The sequence below is a fragment of the Chinchilla lanigera genome, unplaced genomic scaffold (assembly GCF_000276665.1).
Source record: "Chinchilla lanigera isolate Chin_1 unplaced genomic scaffold, ChiLan1.0 scaffold00081, whole genome shotgun sequence".
NCBI lineage: Eukaryota > Metazoa > Chordata > Mammalia > Rodentia > Chinchillidae > Chinchilla > Chinchilla lanigera.
In genome coordinates, this window is record NW_004955482.1 from 7,558,078 (window position 1) to 7,565,700 (window position 7,623).

The 7,623-nt window shown below is 51.8% G+C and overlaps 1 protein-coding gene and 1 pseudogene across 3 annotated transcripts in view; both read right to left on the bottom strand.

Annotated features, from left to right (window-relative positions):
- Hvcn1 (hydrogen voltage gated channel 1) overlaps window positions 1–5,196 on the bottom strand; it is a 34,265-nt gene extending 29,069 nt beyond the window's left edge. The window contains exon 1 of one of the 3 annotated variants that reach the window (XM_013503673.1): window positions 5,107–5,196. The gene's annotated coding sequence lies outside the window, so the exon portion shown is untranslated. Of the gene's footprint in view, window positions 1–325; window positions 387–414; window positions 514–5,106 lie in introns of those variants that run through there. The other 2 variants (XM_013503672.1, XM_013503674.1) reach the window with 2 other exon arrangements.
- LOC102005043 lies at window positions 3,586–4,712 on the bottom strand (annotated as a pseudogene).
- Window positions 5,197–7,623: the final 2,427 nt, after the last annotated feature.

Genomic DNA, 7,623 nt, shown 5'->3' on the forward strand with positions numbered 1-7,623 from the left:
GCGCCGGCCTGCAGATGGACGAAGGTCCTCCTGCGGCGGGGACCGCGAATCCCCAGGCCGGGGGAGGGGAGGGAGGAGGACGCGCTTCCTTCCTCAGCCCGGCCCGGGCGAGGCCGCAGTGTCTGCCGAGCAGGGCCGCGGGCTGGGCACGGACTGCTGCTGGGTGGCCAGCCTGGAAACGCCGCCCCGGGCCCGGCCGCACGCGGCTGAGGCTGCAGATGGGAGGCGGGCCGGCCCTGCCCACCGCACGGCCAGTTCTGCTACCTCGGCCTCCCCGACAGGCCACCGACCCCAGCCCCAAAGGGCAGAGGCAGCGCCCACACACCCCCTCTGCGCCGGCTCCGCGGGGTCCCGACGCCGGGGTGCTGCTTGCTGCTGCAGCAGTAACACATCGTGACAAACGCGCGCACTCACGCAGTGGCCGGGAACACGGATGTGCTCGCTTACAGCCGCGGAGCCCTGAACTTTGACGTGGGCCTTGCAGGGCTCCCGGCATCCTGCGGGCCCCGGGGCGGCGCCTCTGGCGTCTGTCCAGTCGGAGGTCCCACATCTGGTCCCTCGCCCTGCGCCTCCTCCTCGCCTCTTCTAAGCTAAGGCCCCTGGGCCTAATGTCGGGGCGCGATACCCCGCCCCTCCCAGCTCTTCTGCGGGCTCTTTGGCTGGATCCAGGAAGCCAGGGCGGCCAGCGCGGATTCACAAGAGAAAAGCATCAGGTTTTGTTAAGCTCACGTACACGGGGCCTTCCCGAGAGCGTGTAGCCTAAGGAAGTGACCGAAGCCTGATGCTTTCATGTCTTTTTTGACAATATTGGCGTGGGGATGACGAAACAAAACTCTAGAGCTGTCACTGAGAGAAGTGGGGCAGGGAGTGTGGAAGGAGCGCGTGTTTCACCGGGTTTGTTTATTCAGGTCCATCCATCACAGCCCCACTGACCAGTTTCCAGGGCCCAAGGCTAGTTTCCAGCCCTGCGCATGAGGGTCGTCCCTCCCCAAACAATCTCTGTGGCTTGCTGCATTGTGGGCAGACCCAGGGCCAAGTGGCCACAACTAGGTGATCTCAGCTGCAAACCCTCAGCGTATCCTAAGAGGCCCGGCCTTGCTGCCTTACCTCACTGAGGTCACCTGCATGACTCAGGCTCCTCTCCGCTCTCAGGAGCTAATCACAAGGGCAGGCGGCACACGGGTTCTGGGACAAGGGTGTGGCTATCTTGCGGGGGCGTTATCTACTTCCATAGGGGATTGTTCCCTCTGGCGGCTACTGTCCTCCTTTTCCCCTCCTGGTGGGCGGCAGCCTTTCTTTAAACAAAGTTGGTCCGATCGCTTGACTTCTCGTTCACATTTGGTTATTCTAACAATCCTATCCCAGGCCCTAAGGTGTAATCTGGTCCATTTTAAACCACACCCTCCTTATATTTTACTAAGAGCTCTCCTATTTCCCGTGGACCGGCTGGACAGAAAGAAGATGTGAGGACCCCCCCCCAGCCCCTACTCCAGGCTCACATCCTAGGGCAGGAAGGGGAGAAGGTCTAGGCGTCCCCTCCTCTAACTGCGCACCTTGGTGCTGCCCGCTCCAGTGATGTTAACAGCTGGCCCTGCTGGCAGCTACAAGCTTAGCACAGACAGGTCCTCACAGGCAAGGCCCGGGCCCCAAGCTCTGGTTGACACCTTGCTGGAGGCTTCACTTCAGGGTTCTAGCACCTGCCTGCCTGCCTCTTGCCCACCCTGACCTATGCCCTGGGGCCTGAGGTCCCCAGCAAGGTTCTACTACAATACTTTGTGGGCAGCAGGGCCCAAGGGAGAGGCTCATATGTCTGCAGAATCAACAAGTCAGTGTTGGCATCTTCACTGGCACCCTTCTGCTGCTCTGTCTCATCAGCTGTGTTTATATTTGTGCCCAGCACAGATTTGGCACGCTATGGATGCCTTATATTCTTATTGCATAAATTAGTAGATGATTTTTGAGCTTAATAAGATAGAGGTGCCTACTGTCGTTGCTCCTGTTAAACACTGTACTGAAGATCCCAGCCAATGCAATAAAACAAGAAAAGAAACAAAGACGTAGAAAGATTGAAAAGAGAGAGAAGTGATCATTGTGATTTACTGAGAAACTCTACAAGACACAACAGACCAGTGTTGGGCTGCTGTGTGGCCCTCTGTGCATACTTAATATAAAATGAGTCAGGTGTGGTGGTGCATGCCTGTAATCCCAGCACTCAGGAGGCTGAGGCAGGAGGATTGCCTCGAATTTGAGGCCAGTCTGGGCTACATAGTGAGTTCTCAACTACATAAGGAGACCTGTCTCAAGAAAGAAAACCAAAAATAAATATAAATTAATAAATAAATAAGATGAAGGGATGACCTCTGTCCTTGGGGGGCTCCCACTGAGGTTGGTGAAGTGAAACAATCTTTAGACTGAAATAACCTGCAGTCCACAGAAAGGATCCAGGAAGTCCCTGAATCTGGGTGGAAAAACAATTACATTTGTATTTTTATTTATCTTTAACTGAAAATTAGCATCTTTTTCAATGAAGAATGTAGGTAACAAATCAGTGTTACATTAGCAATACCAACACTTTGAAATTATAGATATTTTGAAATCAAAATACTGTAGATAATTCAAAATATAATGTGCATGAGTCACGTTAGTTCTAATAGTATTTTTTTGCATTGTAAACACTGGAGCTTTATACAAATATAAAGTTATGCCTTTTCAACTTTTCAACTCCCTACTCCAATAAAGACATTTATTCAATTTAACAAAACATCTTTAAAATATTTTAACCATATACAAACACATTCACAACATAATCTGCCAATTAAGACTCCAGTGAAGTTTATAGTACCTACAACAGAATTTATAGATGCCTACAACAGTTTGTAGATTGGTTTAGTTTATTTACATATATTACTTTAAGAAATACCATTAATACACATGCATGATTTACAATATCCTCATTATAGCAGAAAACAACAGATTCATAAAACAAAATGTCTTTTAGGCATTTATTATGCCAAGTATTCAAAAGGTTATTCTCATTATCGTAAGGCTAATGTTCTTTTAGTGGTAAAAGATTTATTAGTCAAAGACCACTTGATGGGGCTAGGGATTTAGCTCAGCAGCAAAGCACCTGCCTGGCAAGCACAAGGTCGAGAGTTCAGTTCCCGGTACTGGAGAAAAACCAAAAAAAAAGACAAAAAAAAAAAAAGACCACTTGAAGGGGTCCACTTGACCACTTGAATTTTTTTTTTTTGACCACTTGAATTTCCAAAGTAAATTTTCACTATCCTTTCCCTAAAATAAATAAAACAGCAGCAATCCCTGGGTACACCTTAAACATAAACTATGAAGATTCTGTTTAGATATTATTGGCCTCAAAATAATAATAAAAATGCAATTTTAAAAATTAGTTAACACTACTGTCCTGAATTTTGTTTTTACATTCTTGCACAATTTTTTTTTTTTTTTGGTTTTTCTCTGGTACCAGGAACCGAACTCACGACCTTGCGCTTGCCAGGCAGGCGCTTTTGCCGCTGAGCTAAATCCCCAGCCCCTCTTGCACATATTTCTAAGAAAAGAAATTTCACCATGAAGCACATATTAAAAATGAACAATTGTTTCTAACTTTTAAAACTCATATTTAAGCCAAAGTGCTCACTTTTGCATAGAATCAAAACTTACTTCTGAAAATAATCTACAGAAATAATATGTAAACACACAGAGCAATGAAATAGACTAAGAACACCCTCCTATGCTCTATGGATCAAAAAGTAAAGCTCTGTTAGAGGTGTAAATGAACACATTAATTTAGGATATACTGCTATTACATGTCTATGCGTACACATGTATACTATAAAATAATTCCTAAATGTTTCTGGTGCTATACTTTCTAGTCAAAGAAAATAAAAACAATACGAAACCTGTTTCATACTTTTCAAATAAAGTTTTTAAGCAGAAGAACAAACCCAACACGCCTCTTTGCAACATGGATGGGCCTCTAAACAGTTCAGAGTCAAGATCTCTTCCACTGTTCCCCAAGCACATAAGCTTTCTCTGTACTCAGACATTTTCAGTGTTTTGTCTTAAAAACTGCTTCCCGAGATGCAAGGTGGCCGTGCTGGTTACATTCTTCCTGCTGCCCACCTTGCACCACACAAGGTTGGCACCTTGCAGCACCACCGCTGTGATATCCACTGCCAACTGCTCTACTCTCAAGGAGAAGAGGGCGCTAAAGCAAAATCCCACCCCCAGCACTGGACAGGCAATAAGTCCTAACCAAAATATTTTTGATTCCGCCTCTGAAACACTTTTACTGTCTTGAGAAGTTGCCTTCCTGGACTCAAAGACCCAGTGGCTCTTTCCATCCTCATCAATATGATTCCACCAACGTTGGCCAACCACGAGTCTGCTTGTGACGTTCTTCACTGCCCAGAAGTCACGTGACAACAAGATCATGGTCACCATATAGATAATAAAGCTGCTGCTGAGCAATTCACACAAAAGATAAACTATACCGCACTAACTTGAAAGAGCAAATGGAAGAGTGATTCTGCTGGATGTCTGATTTTGGATCTGTTAGGTCTATGAGCTCTCTCTTCTGCATCAAACAGTGAAAAATCTTCGGCATCATCATTACTGTCCGGAACCCTCGGGGCACCCAGAAGCCCCCCAACAACTGTCCTTGGTCCTCCGCTCTCGCCTGCCTGGCCTGCTCTGTTTCAGGCTCGGGCGGTGGGCAGGGACACAACAGTTCCAGGACACCCGGCTCTCGCCCCACACACGCAGCAGGCAGCCCTTAGGTGCCGCTGCCCTCTCCGAGGCCCACAGCCCTCGCCTAGTTCTTATAGTATTAACAAGGAACCTATGCTTGCCCAATTTTAAAAGTAATTCAAAATCACCTTTCGTGATAACCTGTGGTTTATAATATCCTGCACTGGAAAACATTTCTCTGAGAAAAAGGCAAGAGGCTTCACAGATGTCAAAGGCCCAGATTTAGAGAGATGTGGAGCTGCTTTAGAGGAACCCTAGTTCTGGCTTAGGCAATGCCCCTGCAGTTCCCTTGCACAAGGGCGGCCCCGCCCCGCCCCACTTCACTGCCTTGTTTCTCACCCGCTCTGAGCCGGGCTTGTCTGAGTGTGTCAGTCATCATCACAGGAGCATCGGGGTGTCCTGCCTTCTGAGGTGCACGGAGCATTTCAAGAAAGATCTCAGCCCAGGAAGGGCGAGGTGGTAGGAGGAGAGAGGGTTACCTCTGCAATGGTGGTGGCTTTGGTTTCTCCAGGACAGTGTTTTCAGCTGCTGCAGCTGACCACTTCCCTTCCTAGGGCACAAGCCAGGCCTGGCTCTAGGGGAATGAGAGAAAACGGGGGAGGGAAGTGAAGTGGATTTCAGCCTGGAATGAGGAACCACTCTGCGTTTCCCAGAGCTCATCTGCTGCCTGGGTCCAGAGGAGACTTTCGCAGCACATGTGTTCACCTACAGCAGTGACGGCCCCATGACGTATCTATGTGCGATACACTAGAGGGCAGGGCCCGGGCTGGGCTTGGGGCTCAGCAGTACAGCACTGCCCAGGGTGTGAGCCAGGGGGGGCGGGTGTCGGGGAGTGCAGCAGAGGCAGGTCTTTGTCCTGATGTCTGCTGGGGTGGCTGGGCCTTCACACAGCGCAGAGGCCGACGCCCCAGTAGTCAGCAGCAGCGACTTGTCCCCCCTGCTGGTCACTTGTGGAAACTCTTGCAGCAGGCTCTGGACCCCAGCTGGTCGGCCCTGGAGGGGACCCTCACCTTCTCTCCAGGTGAGTGGCCTAAACCCAGCTGAGATGCTGGGCAAAGACGCTGGACAAGGCCGCAGGGGATGTGCTCGTGCAGACGAGGGAGAGCTGAAGGAGGAGGAGGCTGTGTCTCTTTCGCTCCTTGCGCTGCCACTTCCCTGCCTGGGGTTTTGGTAAAGATCTGCTTCCCTGTGGCTGGCCAAGGACCCCCGGCTTGGGCTCACTGGTCACTTTGCTTTCTCCCTTTGCGTGGAGGAACTCACTCTTGCTGGGTCCCATGCAGTGGCGCTGCTCTTCAGGGTGTCCCCTTTTCCAGCCGAGAGTGGGGTGCTCAGGGGTGGGACCTGGGACTCAGTGGCTGGGTCCTGCAGGAGCCCCTCCAGGGCTGCCGGGGCCTGTCCAGCTGTGCACGGGTCTCTGGGCCCCTTCATCCTGTGGGCACCTTCGGCCATCCAGCAAGTTCTTATTTACTGCTGTCAGCCTGAGCTGGCCTCTGCCATTTGTACCCAAGGAACCCAAGCCAGGAGAGGGAGGGAGACCAGTCCCTGCTGTAAGGATCGTGGCTACGAGTGGGGGCAGGGCTGGGCGCAGCCATCTAGATGGCGGGAGGATGACCAGGATGGGGACACGAGCACAGGGAGAAAGGGGACACCCCTTCTCTCACTGGGCAGGAGTGCCGGCACATTCCTATCTGCATGGGTCTTCACACCCTGTGGGCTCTGGTGGGTGGGTTGAGGTGAGCCCACTGCAAAATTCCCACACTGCCAGCGGCTTGATCAAGACACCTGTGTCCTCATGCCACAGGCTAGGGGCACGAAGCCCGCTCCAGCTCACCGCTCTGCCTTTCCAGGAGCCTTTGTCCTCCTGGACCAAGATGGCAGCGTTTGCATTTCCGGCGGCAGAGGAAAGGGTGAACAGTGACAATCAGTGTGTGACGGCCATCTCAGCAAGGAGGCTCCTGGGACAGCCTCAGCACACTTCCGTGTCCAGCCCATGGGCCACGCTCAGTCCCGGGGACACCTGGCTCAAGGGAAGGCCGAACTGTGGCCACATTCAGGCGTGACGTGTGTGACTGCTGGAGTGGAGAAGGGACCTCTGGGGAGCGGCCTCTCACGTAGACAGGAAGAACGAAGCTCAGAGAGGTGAAGTCCCTGGTCCACGTGCCCTAGCCATGAAGCAGTGGGCAGGATTTGGGCTCACTCTGTTGGAGCTGTGCAGGTCACAGGGGAGCAGGAGGAGGAAGCTCCCCAGGGAGGTGGCGCTTAAGCTGTGCCTCCTGAGTTAGAAAAAGCGGGAAGACGGGCATCTGAAGGACACCAACTTCTGGAAGGAGTGTCTTGTCAGGGGCGCGTCTTTGAGGTTGCAGCTGACACGGCGCTCTGGGCACAGCCAGGCCACCTGCACATCCAGGAGACTTGCGGGTATTTCTAACCAGAGCTCATTTTTAGACACAGTGGCAGCCGTCCTTTGTTTTTCTCTGATGGTGATCTGCTCCCCCTTCTGGTGACATCAGCCATCCCCTGAGTTCGGTCCCAGTGGTGTGAGACTGGCTGACCCAACCAGGCCAGCAGCACTCTGGCTGGAGCACTCGGCCGAGGACTTCTGCACCAGGGCTGCCATGGGGATGGATGCACGGCCTCACAGGGGGTCTCAGGGATGAAACCTGCTGGGGACATAGGCAGCTCGGAGGCGAGCAGAGGCCACAACCTCAGGACCTCGTGAGGCCTGCACCCTGCTGTACCCAGAGCTACCCTAGCTGGGCAGTTGTCAAGCTGAGGGATCCTTCTCTGGTACAGACGGTTTGATGGTGTTTCTGAACACCTGAAGAGTGCTAAGAGGCAGAGACGTCAGACCTGTTT